The sequence below is a fragment of the Coregonus clupeaformis genome, unplaced genomic scaffold, assembly GCF_020615455.1.
Source record: "Coregonus clupeaformis isolate EN_2021a unplaced genomic scaffold, ASM2061545v1 scaf0793, whole genome shotgun sequence".
NCBI lineage: Eukaryota > Metazoa > Chordata > Actinopteri > Salmoniformes > Salmonidae > Coregonus > Coregonus clupeaformis.
In genome coordinates this window covers 199,846-218,125 of record NW_025534248.1, presented here as the reverse complement: position 1 = coordinate 218,125, position 18,280 = coordinate 199,846, and the positions used below count along the sequence as shown (strand labels likewise).

At 44.7% G+C, this 18,280-nt stretch overlaps 1 pseudogene; it reads left to right on the top strand.

The window, feature by feature from the left end:
* Positions 1-10: 10 nt before the first annotated feature.
* On the top strand, positions 11-18,242 carry LOC121561327 (annotated as a pseudogene).
* Positions 18,243-18,280: the final 38 nt, after the last annotated feature.

Below are 18,280 nucleotides of genomic sequence, written 5' to 3'. Positions count from 1 at the left end.
AAATGTCAACATGACCAGGTATGGTATATGCAATATTGACTTCACTTTTTGCACAAATATGTTATTATCCACTAAATTCCTTCCTCAGATATATACAATAGTTCTCTCTTCCACTCACAGAAAGACCACAGTGTTGATGTGTCCATTTATTTTACAGTAAGAGGAAGTTGTGTAAAGATGAACATTACATCAGATTCTATTTTTTTCTGTTTCTCTTTAAGCATCTGTACCTTTCTAATTCGGTCAAAGCCCCATTAACAAAATCTCTGTGCACCATAGTGCTGTCAGTCTTCTGTAAAACACATACAGATTGGACTTCTACTGATATGAACCCATACAGAAGTGGTCCATGTCTGTACTAATATGATGACATAGAGAGAGGAAGGAATAAGAGGCCATTGACGGTAATAACTGTAAAATACCATATTTGGAGGAGGATTTGTTTTTTGGGGGGAAGTATTACATTTTACAGATGTTGGAATCTGTCTCTTGAGTCTTGACCACATTAGCTTCAATATTGTGATCCACAAGTATGTGGAGTAGTTACAGTCCTGATGGGCGATAAGAAACCCCAGATGTTTACCTTGTTTCTTCACGCAGTGTCTCACTCTACACTCTACAACAAACCACTTAGATATTTTTAAAGGTAAATCGTTTTAAAATATATATTCATGTATTTAACATGTAATGATTTGAAGCAAAATGAAACTCTACACTTTAACCTGGAAATCCAGTTCCCCAGTTACAGCTTTGAAACTCCTCCCATCTCTGGTCAGTGGTAATAAATTCTGCTTAGCTCTGCCACTGTCCGGACTGGCGACGCGCACCACCGGCTTGGTGCGGGGAGCAGGAACAGGCCGGGCCAGACTGGCGACGCGCACCACCGGCTTGGTGCGGGGAGCAGTAACAGGCCGGGCCAGACTGGCGACGCGCACCACCGGCTTGGTGCGGAGAGCAGGAACAGGCCGGGCCAGACTGGGAACACGCACCACACGACACAGTAACCAAAATAACAAAACTTAACCGTGACGGTCCAAAGGCTAACACACAAGCCTAACACAGGAACACAACAAAAACCCACAACACCGGCAGGAAAACTGGCTGCCTAAGTATGATCCCCAATCAGAGACAACGAGCGACCGCTGCCTCTGATTGGGAACCACACCCGGCCAAACATAGAAATACAAACCTAGAATATATTCACACCCTGACCAAACTAGCTAGAGTTCTATAGGCCAGGGCGTGACAATATACCTGTGAAGGTCTTCAGAAAAGCAATGGCTTAAAACACTCCGAGTCAAGTAATGCTCTACAGTTGACCGTGTTAGGTAAGTCTGTTTTTATGGGATTGCAAGAGATGAGGTCAAATTGCAGACAGTGAGATCAATGATGGAACTAAACTATAGTTTGATTTTGGGGTAAGATACAATACCATGATAACAAAATGGGTAAACATTTTATACTAAAATGATTTAATTAAAGAACAAACATTTTAATTGTGTCATCTCCTTTATAACAGATCAACCCCAAGTTGTCCTGAGTGTCTCTCCTCAATGGCTGAACCCTGGAGACTCAGTTACTCTGAGCTGTGGGGTTAAAGAGTCATCTACAGGCTGTAGGTTCTTCTGGAACCAAACTGTTCCCTACAGAGCTGGGTTACTCTCCCTATTGGACAAGTCCTGCTCTGTAGAGCCTCTATCTGGCAATGGGACTACTGAAGACTCCTACACTCTGATCCCTGCTGGTCCTAATCACACAGGAGGATATGTGTGTAGAGCTGGGAGAGGAGACCCAGTCTATGACACACTCTACAGTGAACCTCAGTTTCTCTGGTCAGGAGGTAACTAACTGCATTGAAACTGCATTTAACCACATTTAAGTCATCCTCATGTGTATATATAACTATAAGTTTGACTTTTCCTCTTTGTTTCAGACCTGTATCCTTCAGTGTCTCTCAGAATATGACCAACAGAACTCAACACTTTATATCAAAGTCTTTCTCACTGAGCTGTAAGGAGAAGGGGAACTCTACTGGATGGAGACTGAAGAGATACACAGAGAGAGGAGTGGAGTCAGGGTGTGGCTCTAACTGGGGATCAATAGCAGGGTCCACATGTACCATCAGGTCCACACTTGAAAAGGACAGTGGAGTGTACTGGTGTGAGTCTGCATCAGGAGAGTACAGTAATGCTGTCAACATCACAGTGGATGGTACGTCTATTGTACAACATTCACTAACCTTTTTTACATTTCAATGTATGATAATGATGTTCAATTCTGAAACTGAATGAATGTATTTCATATAAAATACAAGCTCATAAGACGTTAATATATTGTGAGTGATTACTCCTTATTTACAGTTTTATTTATATATTATGTTACACAGCTGGTGCTGTGATCCTGGAGAGCCCTGCCTATCCCATGACTGAGGGAGACTCTGTGACTCTGCTCTGTACAAATAGATATCAGGAAACAAACCCAAACCCCAAGGTTGATTTCTACAAAGATGGAGAACTCATCAAGAATGAGACCACAGGAGAGATGACCATCCCTGTAGTATCCAAGTCAGATGAAGGCTTCTATAAGTGTAAATCTAATGAAGGAGAATCACCAGAGAGCTGGGTGACAGTGAGAGGTGAGAAGAGCAGTGTGTGTGTGTGTGTGTGTGTGTGTGTGTGTGTGTGTGGATGGTAAAACATATGTTTTGATAGTCCCTCCAGGATCGGTTGTCTCCATCTGTCTGCTGCCCAGGCTGCTCTGTGGTCTACTGGTGGTGTCTCCCTTTCTACTGGTGTCTATCATTCTGATGGTGAAATGCTGCAGGGCTCAAGGTGACCACTTTATTTCAGTGTGTATCTACAAGAAGCTTATCCAGCTTGATATTTTCCTTCTTTATGTCATGCTCTTGTATTACTGTTATCAAGTAATGTTGACTCAAATGGTTTATTTCAAATGTAAATAGACAAAGTGCCCAGTGGCAGCTATTTCTGTTAAATGTCTTCTACGGAAATGTTCTTCCCCCAGAAAAGGCAAACTAACATTTTCATTACTTCTGAAGGATTACATTTTAGTGCTGTGCAGTTGAACGAGCAGTTGAATCAGTTTAACTCTAATGCTACTCTCCGTCCGTTATATTCCTATAGGCATGTGTTCAACAATCAAATCTCCTCAAGATGAGTTACGATCTGATGATATCATTGAACAGACCGAATCATCCGTGTGATCATTACAGTATGAACTGTAAGCTGAATGACCATTTTAATGATTTTTAGTTTACAAAGTTTTTGCCATTGCCTTGCCATTGATTTATGATAGCGTTTACTGAGTCAAATATCATTGAATGAAATTTTACAAATACTAAATGCTATGATTTAGCAAGTTGACGTTTTCAGCTTTTGGGATCTTGTATGCTTTGTTATTGTTGATTGTTGTTAATATTCTTGAAATATTACACTTACCCCTCTTTGATTTCAGTTTGTTGATTGAAAAAGAGTGTAGTGCCTGTTTTGTTTAAAAGTAGATGTCACGAGTTGCAAAGCCAGAACCCAGAAGCAGACCAGGACAAGGTAAGTTGAAACGAAGGTGAGTGTTTATTTACAATTCAAGAGTGATGCTGAATCATCCAGGGAACAGAGCGGGCGGCGTTGATTAGTTGTTGGGGGTGCAGTGGTTGATCCCATCATGGGTCGGCAGCCGCCGACCACCAGGCAGAGGTTGGATGAAGGTTCCGGACGGGTGATGTTCATGGCTAACGATCCGGCAGGGAATGGATGTTAGGCCAGAGCCTAAGAAGGGTGATGATCAGGACCAGGTGTGCAGATTGCTGATGGGATGCAGGTGCGGAAATCAAGAGAGCTCCCCGGAGCGTTCCAGAACCCTCGGGAAACTGGAGATCACGAGCCGAAAAACTAGTCCACAGACAGGACCCGACTCAGACTGCCGGGATCGTTACAGTACCCCCTCCGACGAACGCCACCGGGCGGACTCCCCGGAGCGCCAGGATGGAGGCGGTAGAAGTCACGGATGAGGTCAGCATCTAGGATCTGTCGCCGCGAATCCAACTCCTCTCTTCAGGACCATACCCCCTCCCAGTCCACGAGATACTGGAAACCCCGGCCCCGCCGTCTGGAATCCATGATTCGTCGCACCGTGTAGGCAGGACCACCTCCGATCATCCGAGGAGGAGGAGGAGGAGGCGGAGGAGGCAACAGAGGACTGAGGAAAACCGGCTTGAGGCAGGAGACATGAAAGGTGGGATGGACTCTGAGCGTCCTCGGTAGTTTGAGTCGAACCGCCACTGGATTGATCACCTTCTCCACCACAAACGGACCAATGAACTTCGGTAACAACTTCCTAGACTCAGTCCGTAACGGAAGATCCCGTGTGGCCAACCAGACCCTATCTCCGATGGTATAGGTGGGAGCGGGGATCCGGCGACGATTCGCCTGGAGCTGATACCGGTCCGAAACTCTAAGGAGTGCCTTTCTGGCCCGATGCCAGGTCCGGTGGCAACTGAATATGGGCCTGAACAGAAGGCACTGAGAGCTCCTTCTCCTGAGAAGGGAACAAGGGAGGTTGGTAGCCATACAGGCACTGGAAGGGGAGACATCCCAGTGGCAGATGTAGGGGAGAGTATTGTGGGCATACTCAACCCAAGGCAACTGAGAGACCCAGGAGGTGGGGTTGGAAGAGGCCAGGCAGCGTAGCGTGGATTCCATCTTCTGGTTGGCTCTCTCCGCCTGACCATTAGATTGGGGGTGAAAACCAGATGTGAGACTGACTGTAGCTCCAATGGCCAAACAGAAGGACTTCCAGACAGCAGAGGTAAACTGAGGGCCACGGTCGGAAACGATATCACTGGGCAACCCGTGGACCCTGAAAACCTCCCTAACCAGGATCTCGGACGTCTCCGAGGCAGAGGGAAGCTTGGCAGGTGGCACAAAGTGGGCGAACTTGCTGAATCTGTCCACGATAGTCAGAACGACCGTGTTCCCCTCAGAAGCGGGCAACCCAGTGACAAAGTCCAGGGCCAGATGCGACCATGGTCGCGGGGAATAGGAAGGGGGTGAAGTAGTCCAGAGCTGGGCCGATTGGTACTCTTATTCTGCGCACACACTGGACAGGCAGCAACATAAACCCGAGTATCCTCGGCCATGGCGAGGCCACCAAAAAGCGTCTGCGAAGAAACGCCATCGTCCGAGCCACGCCAGGGTGACAAGCCATCTTGCTGGCGTGGGACCATTTGAGGACCGCAGGACGAACCGACTCAGGCACAAACAACCGACCGGGTGGACCGTTACCGGGACCGGGCTGCGTCCGAAGGGCCGCCATCACCTCCTCCTCAATCTTCCACCTAACAGCTCCCACGACGCAGTTCCGGGGGAGAATTGTCTCGGTCTTGGACCCACTCTCCTCCGTCTTGGAGAACATCCGAGACAAGGGCGTCCGCCTTGCCGTTCTTAGATCCAGGTCGGAGCGTCAGGGAAAAATTGAATCGTCCGAAAAACAACGACCACCTGGCCTGACGGGGAGTTGAGACGTCTAGCCGATTGCACGTAAGCAAGATTCTTGTGGTCAGTCCAGACAATAAACGGTTGCTCCGCCCCCTCCAACCAGTGGCGCCACTCCTCCAAGGCAAGTTTCACCGCGAGAAGCTCCCGGTTACCCACATCGTAATTCCTCTCCGCCGGCGAAAGGCGACGAGAGTAGTAGGCGCAGGGATGGAGTTTACTGTCCGTGGAGCATCGCTGCGACAGGATGGCGCCAACTCCCACATCAGACGCGTCCCACTTCAACGACGAACTGACGGGCCGTGTCGGTTGAGAGAGAATCGGTGCGTTGGTGAATCGCCTCTTCAAATCCAGAAACGCTCGATCCGCCTCCGGATTCCACTTGAAAGGTCCTGATACTGGAAGTCAAGGCAGTTAACGGAGCGGCCACACGGCTGTAATCCCCGGATGAATCTGCGGTAGAAATTCGCAAACCCCCAAAAATCTCTGGAGCTGCAATCTCGTACCGGGCTGGGCCCATTCCAGAACCGCTCTAACCTTCTCCTGGTCCATCCTAATCTCTCCCCTGGAGATGATGTACCCGAGAAAGGATGTCGTGTGGGCATGAAACTCGCACTTCTCGGCCTTCACGAACAGGCGATTCTCCAACAATCGCTGCAGAGCCTGCCGGACATGCTGGACGTGGTCGGAAGGTTCCTTCGAGAAGATCAGAATGTCATCCAGGTAAACAAACACAAAGAGACCGATCATATCTCTCAGGACGTCGTTCACCATACTCTGGAATACCGCTGGAGCATTGGTCAGTCCAAAGCGGCATCACCTGATACTCAAGTGACCCATCGGTGTATTGAAACCCGTCAACCACTCGTCCCCCTCTCTGATCCGGACCATGTGATACGCATTGCGTAGGTCTAGCTTGGTGAACACCGTAGCACCCTGTAAGGAGTCGAAGGCAGAACTCATCAAGGGCAGGGGATACTTGTTCTTGACCGTGATGTCATTCAACCCCCCGATAATCAATGCACGGTCGAAGAGAGCCATCCTTCTTACCCACAAAGAAGAATCCTGCCCCCAGGGGTGATGACGAGGGACGAACGAGACCAGCAGCTAGGGACTCCTTGATGTAGGTCTCCAAAGCCTCACGTTCAGGTCGGGAGATACTGTATAACCTTCCCTTGGGGTAGACAGCTCCAGGGAACAGGTTGATGGCACAATCATATGGTCGGTGGGGAGGGGAGTGACAGAGCCTTCTGCTTACTGAAAACTTCCCCCAAATCGTGATATGTCTCGGGAACCAGGGACAAATCTGGGGGTTTAGCCTCAATCACCTGACTGGGAACCGAATGGGGACAGGCAGTCTTGAGACAGTTAGCATGACAATCAAGGCTCCAACTCGTTACCTTGCCCGTCACCCAATCGAACGTGGGATTGTGTTCCTTCAGCCAGGGGTATCCAAGGACCAGAGGAACATGGGAAGACGGCAGAATGAAGAATGAAATCATCTCAGAATGATTCCCCGACAACAGCATCTTAACCGGTTCAGTCCTCATCGTGATACGTGCCAGACTACTGCCGTCCAGAGTGGTAGCTTCAATGGCTTCCGGCAATTGCTCCTTGGAAAGCCCCAGCTGTTCCACCAACTCGGCATCTAGAAAGCTTCCATCGGCCCCTGAATCGATAAAAGCGTTAATCGCTAAGCTCTGATTCCTGTTCACAAGGGTAGCCGGGAAACGGGGTCTGACAGAGGTATTGAGAGGTCGAAACTGGCTCGCTAAAAGTCCTCCCAACTTTAGCGAGCCGCGCGGTTTGACGACCCGACTGGAACCTGAGAAGCTGATCGGTTGGACGGAACCCATTGCTTCTCCCTCCTTCGCTCTCGGACTCGATTATCCACCCGAATAGACAAGGCTACCAAGCTGTCCAGGTCACTAGGCTCCGGATAGGAGATCAACTCATCCTTGAGCTGCTCCGACAGACCCTGGTAAAAGGCCGCTTGCAGAGACTCCTCATTCCACCCACTCTCCACAGCCAACGTCTTGAACTCGATCACGAAGTCGGCCACGCTGCGAGTTCCTTGGCGAGCGAAAACAGGCGCCTAGCTGCGTCCCTCCCTCGGACGGAATGGTCGAAGAGCTTCCTCATCTCGGCCGTGAACCCCTGGTATGAAGCCATGCAGGGATCCTGTCGTTCCCAAACGGCTGAAGCCCACTCCAGCGCTCGACCACGCAGCAACTCAATCACAAAGGCTATCCTAGCCTTGTCTGTGCATAAGAGTAGGGCTGTAGATCGAACACTAATCCACACTGCATAAGGAAGGGAACGGCATCTTCCCAGCTCCCCCTCATATTTATCCGGCGTCGGAACCTTGGGCTCACGGAAGGACACAGCTCCAGAAGCGGCAGGCGAGATGGGTGAAACCGGTAGTGGATCCTCCACCGGAAACTGGCGTTGGTTCTGGACCTCCGTCAGACCGGTAGAAAGGTTCGAACTGACAACGCGATCTCCTGTAGTACCGTGCTATGATGGCCCAACATCTTCTCCTGCTGGGTAATGGCATGGCGAACAGAGTCCAGGTCCGCTGGGTTCATTACTGGCCGGATCGTTCTGTCACGAGTTGCAAAGCCAGAACCCAGAAGCAGACCAGGACAAGGTAAGTTGAAACGAAGGTGAGTGTTTATTTACAATTCAAGAGTGATGCTGAATCATCCAGGGAACAGAGCGGGCGGCGTTGATTAGTTGTTGGGGGTGCAGTGGTTGATCCCATCATGGGTCGGCAGCCGCCGACCACCAGGCAGAGGTTGGATGAAGGTTCCGGACGGGTGATGTTCATGGCTAACGATCCGGCAGGGAATGGATGTTAGGCCAGAGCCTAAGAAGGGTGATGATCAGGACCAGGTGTGCAGATTGCTGATGGGATGCAGGTGCGGAAATCAAGAGAGCTCCCCGGAGCGTTCCAGAACCCTCGGGAAACTGGAGATCACGAGCCGAAAAAACTAGTCCACAGACAGGACCCGACTCAGACTGCCGGGATCGTTACAGTAGAATTTGTTGTATTTCTTTAATATGTTGTATTTTAGATAATGTCATGCTTTTTACATGCAGGTGCATATATGCTGTATGTGAATATTTTCTGGGACTAAAGGTGGGTTTATACTTGGTTGGCCGACCTACTATAACAACTTTAACAGTTATGTTGGAACATGTATAGTTTGTTTTTAACTCAATTAATGCTTATTTTCATTTACATTTTTCATACTTTCCACTTCTATGTCTATATGTTTTTTATAAAATGTTATTTCTTCAGTAGTCGATATAGGAGCCAGATGAGTGTTCCACTATTGAACTTGAATAAAGATGGTATGCATTGTCTTACATCAGATAGCACGACGATTCTGCCTGACGAGAGTCACATAGGAGTGACGCCACCTGACGTAAGACAATGGAGGTTGTGTTGCATTTTGTATTTTGTATTAATTCTCATTTGTCAAATAAAAAGTGATGATTCCCCACATCATTGTATTGCTTTGAAATATAATTTAATTTAAGGACATATTCCTTTTACTCTCTGTATTGCTGAGTTGAAACAATGCATTTACATCTTGAACATTCCTATACATTTCTTATTATGTAAAGCAACACTTTTTAACAAAATCTCTATACACCATATTACTGTCAGTCTTCTTAAACCGCTTTCAGATTGGACTTCTACTGATATGAACCCATACAGAAGTGGTCAATGTCTGTACTAATATGATGACATAGAGAGAGGAAGGAATAAGAGGGCAGACCCAGTACACTGAGGGGTTATGTTGTTGCTATGTGACCAATGACCATATTAGTTTCTATATTGTGATCCACAAGGATGTGGAGTAGTTACAGGCCTGTCCTGAAGGGGGCGATAAGAAACCCCAGATGTTTACATTAGTATACCCCGTTGTCATGCTTGAAGACCCAGCCACGACCCATCTTCAATATTCTTACTGAGGGAAGGAGGTTGTTGGCCAAGATCTCGCGATACATGGCCCCATCCATCCTCCCCTCAATACGGTGCAGTCGTCCTGTCACCTTTGCAGAAAGGTCATTGACCAGGTCCTGCCGTGTAGTTCTGGGCTGATCCTTCACCTTCCTCATGATCATTGATGCCCCACGAGGTGAGATCTTGCATGGAGCCCCAGACCGAGGATGATTGACAGTCATCTTGAACTTCTTCCATTTTCTAATAATTGCGCCAACAGTTTTTGCCTTCTCACCAAGCTGCTTGCCTATTGTCCTGTAGCCCATCCCAGACTTGTGCAGGTCTACAATTTTATACCTGATGCCCTTACACAGCTCTCTGGTCTTGGCCATTGTGGAGAGGTTGGAGTCTGTTTGATTGAGTGTGTGGACAGGTGTCTTTTATACAGGTAACGAGTTCAAACAGGTGCAGTTAATACAGGTAATGAGTGGAGAACAGGAGGGCTTCATAAAGAAAAACGAACAGGTCTGTGAGAGTCGGAATTCTTTCTGGTTGGTAGGTGATCAAATACTTATGTCATGCAATATAATGGAAATGAATTACTTAAAAATCATACAATGTGATTTTCTGGACTTTTGTTTTAGATTCTATCTCTCACAGTTGAAGTGTACTTATGATAAACATTACAGACCTCTACATGCTTTGTAAGTAGGAAAACCTGCAAAATCGGCAGTGTATCAAGTACTTGTTCTCCCCACTGTATCTATCTATCTATCTATCTATCTATCTATCTATCTATCTATCTCTATCTATCTATCTATCTATCTATCTATCTATCTATCTATCTATCTATCTATCTATCTATCTATCTATCTATCTATCTATCTATCTATCTATCTATCTATCTATCTATCTATCTATCTATCTATCTATCTATCTATCTATCTATCTATCTATCTATCTATCTATCTATCTATCTATCTATCTATCTATCTACAGTGGGGAGAACAAGTATTTGATACACTGCTGATTTTGCAGGTTTTCCTACTTACAAAGCATGTAGAGGTCTGTAATTTTTATCATAGATACACTTCAACTGTGACAGATGGAATCTAAAACAAAAATCTAGAAAATCACATTGTATGATTTTTAAGTAATTAATTTGCATTTTATTGCATGACATGCGTATTTGATTTATCAGAAAAGCAGAACTTAATATTTGGTACAGAAACCTTTTTTTTGCAATTACAGAGATCATACGTTTCCTGTAGGTCTTGACCAGGTTTGCACACACCGCAGCAGGGATTTTGGCCCACTCCTCCATACAGACCTTCTCCAGATCCTTCAGGTTTCGGGACTGTCGCTGGGCAATACGTACTTTCAGCTCCCTCCAAAGATGTTCTATTGGGTTCAGGTCTGGAGACTGGCTAGGCCACTCCAGGACCTTGAGATGCTTCTTACGGAGCCACTCCTTAGTTGCCCTGGCTGTGTGTTTTGGGTCGTTGTCATGCTGGAAACCCAGCCACGACCCATCTTCAATGCTCTTACTGAGGGAAGGAGGTTGTTGGCCAAGATCTCGCGATACATGGCCCCATCCATCCTCCCCTCAATACGGTGCAGTCATCCTGTCCCCTTTGCAGAAAAGCATCCCCAAAGAATGATGTTTCCACCTCCATGCTTCACGGTTGGGATGGTGTTCTTGCGGTTGTTTTCATCCTTCTTCTTCCTCCAAACACGAAGCGAGTGTAGTTTAGACCAAAAAGCTATATTTTTGTCTCATCAGACCACATGACCTTCTCCCCATTCCTCCTCTGGATCATCCAGATGGTCATTGGCAAACTTCAGATGGGCCTGGACATGCGCTGGCTTGAGCAGGGGGACCTTGCATGCGCTGCAGGATTTTAATCCATGAGACGGCATGGTGTGTTACTAATGGTTTTCTTTGAGACTGTGGTCCCAGCTCTCTTCAGGTCATTGACCAGGTCCTGCCGTGTAGTTCTGGGCTGATCCTTCACCTTCCTCATGATCATTGATGCCCCACGAGGTGAGATCTTGCATGGAGCCCCAGACCGAGGATGATTGACAGTCATCTTGAACTTCTTCCATTTTCTAATAATTGCGCCAACAGTTGTTGCCTTCTCACCAAGCTGCTTGCCTATTGTCCTGTAGCCCATCCCAGCCTTGTGCAGGTCTACAATGTTATACCTGATGCCCTTACACAGCTCTCTGGTCTTGGCCATTGTGGAGAGGTTGGAGTCTGTTTGATTGAGTGTGTGGACAGGTGTCTTTTATACAGGTAACGAGTTCAAACAGGTGCAGTTAATACAGGTAATGAGTGGAGAACAGGAGGGCTTCTTAAAGAAAAACTAACAGGTCTGTGAGAGTCGGAATTCTTTCTGGTTGGTAGGTGATCAAATACTTATGTCATGCAATATAATGCAAATGAATTACTTAAAAATCATCCAATGTGATTTTCTGGACTTTTGTTTTAGATTCTATCTCTCACTGTTGAAGTGTACTTATGATAAAAATTACAGACCTCTACATGCTTTGTAAATACTTGTTCTCCCCACTGTATCTATCTATCTATCTATCTATCTATCTATCTATCTATCTATCTATCTATCTATCTATCTATCTATCTATCTATCTATCTATCTATCTATCTATCTATCTATCTATCTATCTATCTATCTATCTATCTATCTATCTATCTATCTATCTATCTATCTATCTATCTATCTATCTATCTATCTATCTATCTATCTATCTATCTATCTATCTATCTATCTATCTATCTATCTATCTATCTATCTATCTATCTATCTACAGTGGGGAGAACAAGTATTTGATACACTGCTGATTTTGCAGGTTTTCCTACTTACAAAGCATGTAGAGGTCTGTAATTTTTATCATAGATACACTTCAACTGTGACAGATGGAATCTAAAACAAAAATCTAGAAAATCACATTGTATGATTTTTAAGTGATTTATTTGCATTTTATTGCATGCCATGCGTATTTGATTTATCAGAAAAGCAGAACTTAATATTTGGTACAGAAACCTTTTTTTGCAATTACAGAGATCATACGTTTCCTGTAGGTCTTGACCAGGTTTGCACACACTGCAGCAGGGATTTTGGCCCACTCCTCCATACAGACCTTCTCCAGATCCTTCAGGTTTCGGGACTGTCGCTGGGCAATACGTACTTTCAGCTCCCTCCAAAGATGTTCTATTGGGTTCAGGTCTGGAGACTGGCTAGGCCACTCCAGGACCTTGAGATGCTTTTTACGGAGCCACTCCTTAGTTGCCCTGGCTGTGTGTTTTGGGTCGTTGTCATGCTGGAAACCCAGCCACGACACATCTTCAATGCTCTTACTGAGGGAAGGAGGTTGTTGGCCAAGATCTCGCGATACATGGCCCCATCCATCCTCCCCTCAATACGGTGCAGTCATCCTGTCCCCTTTGCAGAAAAGCATCCCCAAAGAATGATGTTTCCACCTCCATGCTTCACGGTTGGGATGGTGTTCTTGCGGTTGTTTTCATCCTTCTTCTTCCTCCAAACACGGCGAGTGTAGTTTAGACCAAAAAGCTATATTTTTGTCTCATCAGACCACATGACCTTCTCCCATTCCTCCTCTGGATCATCCAGATGGTCATTGGCAAACTTCAGATGGGCCTGGACATGCGCTGGCTTGAGCAGGGGGGCCTTGCATGCGCTGCAGGATTTTAATCCATGAGACGGCATGGTGTGTTACTAATGGTTTTCTTTGAGACTGTGGTCCCAGCTCTCTTCAGGTCATTGACCAGGTCCTGCCGTGTAGTTCTGGGCTGATCCTTCACCTTCCTCATGATCATTGATGCCCCACGAGGTGAGATCTTGCATGGAGCCCCCAGACCGAGGATGATTGACAGTCATCTTGAACTTCTTCCATTTTCTAATAATTGCGCCAACAGTTGTTGCCTTCTCACCAAGCTGCTTGCCTATTGTCCTGTAGCCCATCCCAGCCTTGTGCAGGTCTACAATTTTATACCTGATGCCCTTACACAGCTCTCTGGTCTTGGCCATTGTGGAGAGGTTGGAGTCTGTTTGATTGAGTGTGTGGACAGGTGTCTTTTATACAGGTAACGAGTTCAAACAGGTGCAGTTAATACAGGTAATGAGTGGAGAACAGGAGGGCTTCTTAAAGAAAAACTAACAGGTCTGTGAGAGTCGGAATTCTTTCTTGTTGGTAGGTGATCAAATACTTATGTCATGCAATATAATGCAAATGAATTACTTAAAAATCATACAATGTGATTTTCTGGACTTTTTGTTTTAGATTCTATCTCTCACAGTTGAAGTGTGCTTATGATAAAAATTACAGACCTCTACATCTTTGTAAGTAGGAAAACCTGCAAAATCGGCAGTGTATCAAATACTTGTTCTCCCCACTGTATCTATCTATCTATCTATCTATCTATCTATCTATCTATCTATCTATCTATCTATCTATCTATCTATCTATCTATCTATCTATCTATCTATCTATCTATCTATCTATCTATCTATCTATCTATCTATCTATCTATCTATCTATCTATCTATCTAATCTATCTATCTATCTATCTATCTATCTATCTATCTATCTATCTATCTATCTATCTATCTATCTATCTATCTATCTATCTATCTATCTATCTATCTATCTATCTATCTATCTATCTATCTATCTATCTATCTATCTACAGTGGGGAGAACAAGTATTTGATACACTGCTGATTTTGCAGGTTTTCCTACTTACAAAGCATGTAGAGGTCTGTAATTTTTATCATAGATACACTTCAACTGTGACAGATGGAATCTAAAACAAAAATCTAGAAAATCACATTGTATGATTTTTAAGTGATTTATTTGCATTTTATTGCATGCCATGCGTATTTGATTTATCAGAAAAGCAGAACTTAATATTTGGTACAGAAACCTTTTTTGCAATTACAGAGATCATACGTTTCCTGTAGGTCTTGACCAGGTTTGCACACACTGCAGCAGGGATTTTGGCCCACTCCTCCATACAGACCTTCTCCAGATACTTCAGGTTTCGGGACTGTCGCTGGGCAATACGTACTTTCAGCTCCCTCCAAAGATGTTCTATTGGGTTCAGGTCTGGAGACTGGCTAGGCCACTCCAGGACCTTGAGATGCTTTTTACGGAGCCACTCCTTAGTTGCCCTGGCTGTGTGTTTTGGGTCGTTGTCATGCTGGAAACCCAGCCACGACCCATCTTCAATGCTCTTACTGAGGGAAGGTTGTTGGCCAAGATCTCGCGATACATGGCCCCATCCATCCTCCCCTCAATACGGTGCAGTCATCCTGTCCCCTTTGCAGAAAAGCATCCCCAAAGAATGATGTTTCCACCTCCATGCTTCACGGTTGGGATGGTGTTCTTGCGGTTGTTTTCATCCTTCTTCTTCCTCCAAACACGGCGAGTGTAGTTTAGACCAAAAAGCTATATTTTTGTCTCATCAGACCACATGACCTTCTCCCATTCCTCCTCTGGATCATCCAGATGGTCATTGGCAAACTTCAGATGGGCCTGGACATGCGCTGGCTTGAGCAGGGGGACCTTGCATGCGCTGCAGGATTTTAATCCATGAGACGGCATGGTGTGTTACTAATGGTTTTCTTTGAGACTGTGGTCCCAGCTCTCTTCAGGTCATTGACCAGGTCCTGCCGTGTAGTTCTGGGCTGATCCTTCACCTTCCTCATGATCATTGATGCCCCACGAGGTGAGATCTTGCATGGAGCCCCAGACCGAGGATGATTGACAGTCATCTTGAACTTCTTCCATTTTCTAATAATTGCGCCAACAGTTGTTGCCTTCTCACCAAGCTGCTTGCCTATTGTCCTGTAGCCCATCCCAGCCTTGTGCAGGTCTACAATTTTATACCTGATGCCCTTACACAGCTCTCTGGTCTTGGCCATTGTGGAGAGGTTGGAGTCTGTTTGATTGAGTGTGTGGACAGGTGTCTTTTATACAGGTAACGAGTTCAAACAGGTGCAGTTAATACAGGTAATGAGTGGAGAACAGGAGGGCTTCTTAAAGAAAAACTAACAGGTCTGTGAGAGTCGGAATTCTTTCTTGTTGGTAGGTGATCAAATACTTATGTCATGCAATATAATGCAAATGAATTACTTAAAAATCATACAATGTGATTTTCTGGACTTTTGTTTTAGATTCTATCTCTCACAGTTGAAGTGTACTTATGATAAAAATTACAGACCTCTACATCTTTGTAAGTAGGAAAACCTGCAAAATCGGCAGTGTATCAAATACTTGTTCTCCCCACTGTATCTATCTATCTATCTATCTATCTATCTATCTATCTATCTATCTATCTATCTATCTATCTATCTATCTATCTATCTATCTATCTATCTATCTATCTATCTATCTATCTATCTATCTATCTATCTATCTATCTATCTATCTATCTATCTATCTATCTATCTATCTATCTATCTATCTATCTATCTATCTATCTATCTATCTATCTATCTATCTATCTATCTATCTATCTATCTATCTATCTATCTATCTATCTATCTATCTATCTATCTATCTATCTATCTATCTATCTAATCTATCTATCTATCTATCTATCTATCTATCTATCTATCTATCTATCTATCTATCTATCTATCTATCTATCTATCTATCTATCTATCTATCTATCTATCTATCTATCTATCTATCTATCTATCTATCTATCTATCTATCTATCTATCTATCTATCTATCTATCTATCTATCTATCTACAGTGGGGAGAACAAGTATTTGATACACTGCTGATTTTGCAGGTTTTCCTACTTACAAAGCATGTATAGGTCTGTAATTTTTATCATAGATACACTTCAACTGTGACAGATGGAATCTAAAACAAAAATCTAGAAAATCACATTGTATGATTTTTAAGTGATTTATTTGCATTTTATTGCATGCCATGCGTATTTGATTTATCAGAAAAGCAGAACTTAATATTTGGTACAGAAACCTTTTTTGCAATTACAGAGATCATACGTTTCCTGTAGGTCTTGACCAGGTTTGCACACACTGCAGCAGGGATTTTGGCCCACTCCTCCATACAGACCTTCTCCAGATACTTCAGGTTTCGGGACTGTCGCTGGGCAATACGTACTTTCAGCTCCCTCCAAAGATGTTCTATTGGGTTCAGGTCTGGAGACTGGCTAGGCCACTCCAGGACCTTGAGATGCTTTTTACGGAGCCACTCCTTAGTTGCCCTGGCTGTGTGTTTTGGGTCGTTGTCATGCTGGAAACCCAGCCACGACCCATCTTCAATGCTCTTACTGAGGGAAGGTTGTTGGCCAAGATCTTGCGATTAATGGCCCCATCCATCCTCCCCTCAATACGGTGCAGTCATCCTGTCCCCTTTGCAGAAAAGCATCCCCAAAGAATGATGTTTCCACCTCCATGCTTCACGGTTGGGATGGTGTTCTTGCAGTTGTTTTCATCCTTCTTCTTCCTCCAAACACGGCGAGTGTAGTTTAGACCAAAAAGCTATATTTTTGTCTCATCAGACCACATGACCTTCTCCCATTCCTCCTCTGGATCATCCAGATGGTCATTGGCAAACTTCAGATGGGCCTGGACATGCGCTGGCTTGAGCAGGGGGACCTTGCATGCGCTGCAGGATTTTAATCCATGAGACGGCATGGTGTGTTACTAATGGTTTTCTTTGAGACTGTGGTCCCAGCTCTCTTCAGGTCATTGACCAGGTCCTGCCGTGTAGTTCTGGGCTGATCCTTCACCTTCCTCATGATCATTGATGCCCCACGAGGTGAGATCTTGCATGGAGCCCCCAGACCGAGGATGATTGACAGTCATCTTGAACTTCTTCCATTTTCTAATAATTGCGCCAACAGTTGTTGCCTTCTCACCAAGCTGCTTGCCTATTGTCCTGTAGCCCATCCCAGCCTTGTGCAGGTCTACAATGTTATACCTGATGCCCTTACACAGCTCTCTGGTCTTGGCCATTGTGGAGAGGTTGGAGTCTGTTTGATTGAGTGTGTGGACAGGTGTCTTTTATACAGGTAACGAGTTCAAACAGGTGCAGTTAATACAGGTAATGAGTGGAGAACAGGAGGGCTTCTTAAAGAAAAACTAACAGGTCTGTGAGAGTCGGAATTCTTTCTGGTTGGTAGGTGATCAAATACTTATGTCATGCAATATAATGCAAATGAATTACTTAAAAATCATACAATGTGATTTTCTGGACTTTTGTTTTAGATTCTATCTCTCACTGTTGAAGTGTACTTATGATAAAAATTACAGACCTCTACATGCTTTGTAAGTAGGAAAACCTGCAAAATCGGCAGTGTATCAAATACTTGTTCTCCCCACTGTATCTATCTATCTATCTATCTATCTATCTATCTATCTATCTATCTATCTATCTATCTATCTATCTATCTATCTATCTATCTATCTATCTATCTATCTATCTATCTATCTATCTATCTATCTATCTATCTATCTATCTATCTATCTATCTATCTATCTATCTATCTATCTATCTATCTATCTATCTATCTATCTATCTATCTATCTATCTATCTATCTATCTATCTATCTATCTATCTATCTATCTATCTATCTATCTATTTATATAATATAATATGAATAGACTATAAACCGCTACTCTTTTTTCTCAGACTTTTTACATTCCTCTTGAATCTTTCTCTCTCAGTTTTTCTGTGTGACTGTGAAGAGGTGTGATCTAAGCAGACTGTCATCATATAGGAAGTAGAGGGGTT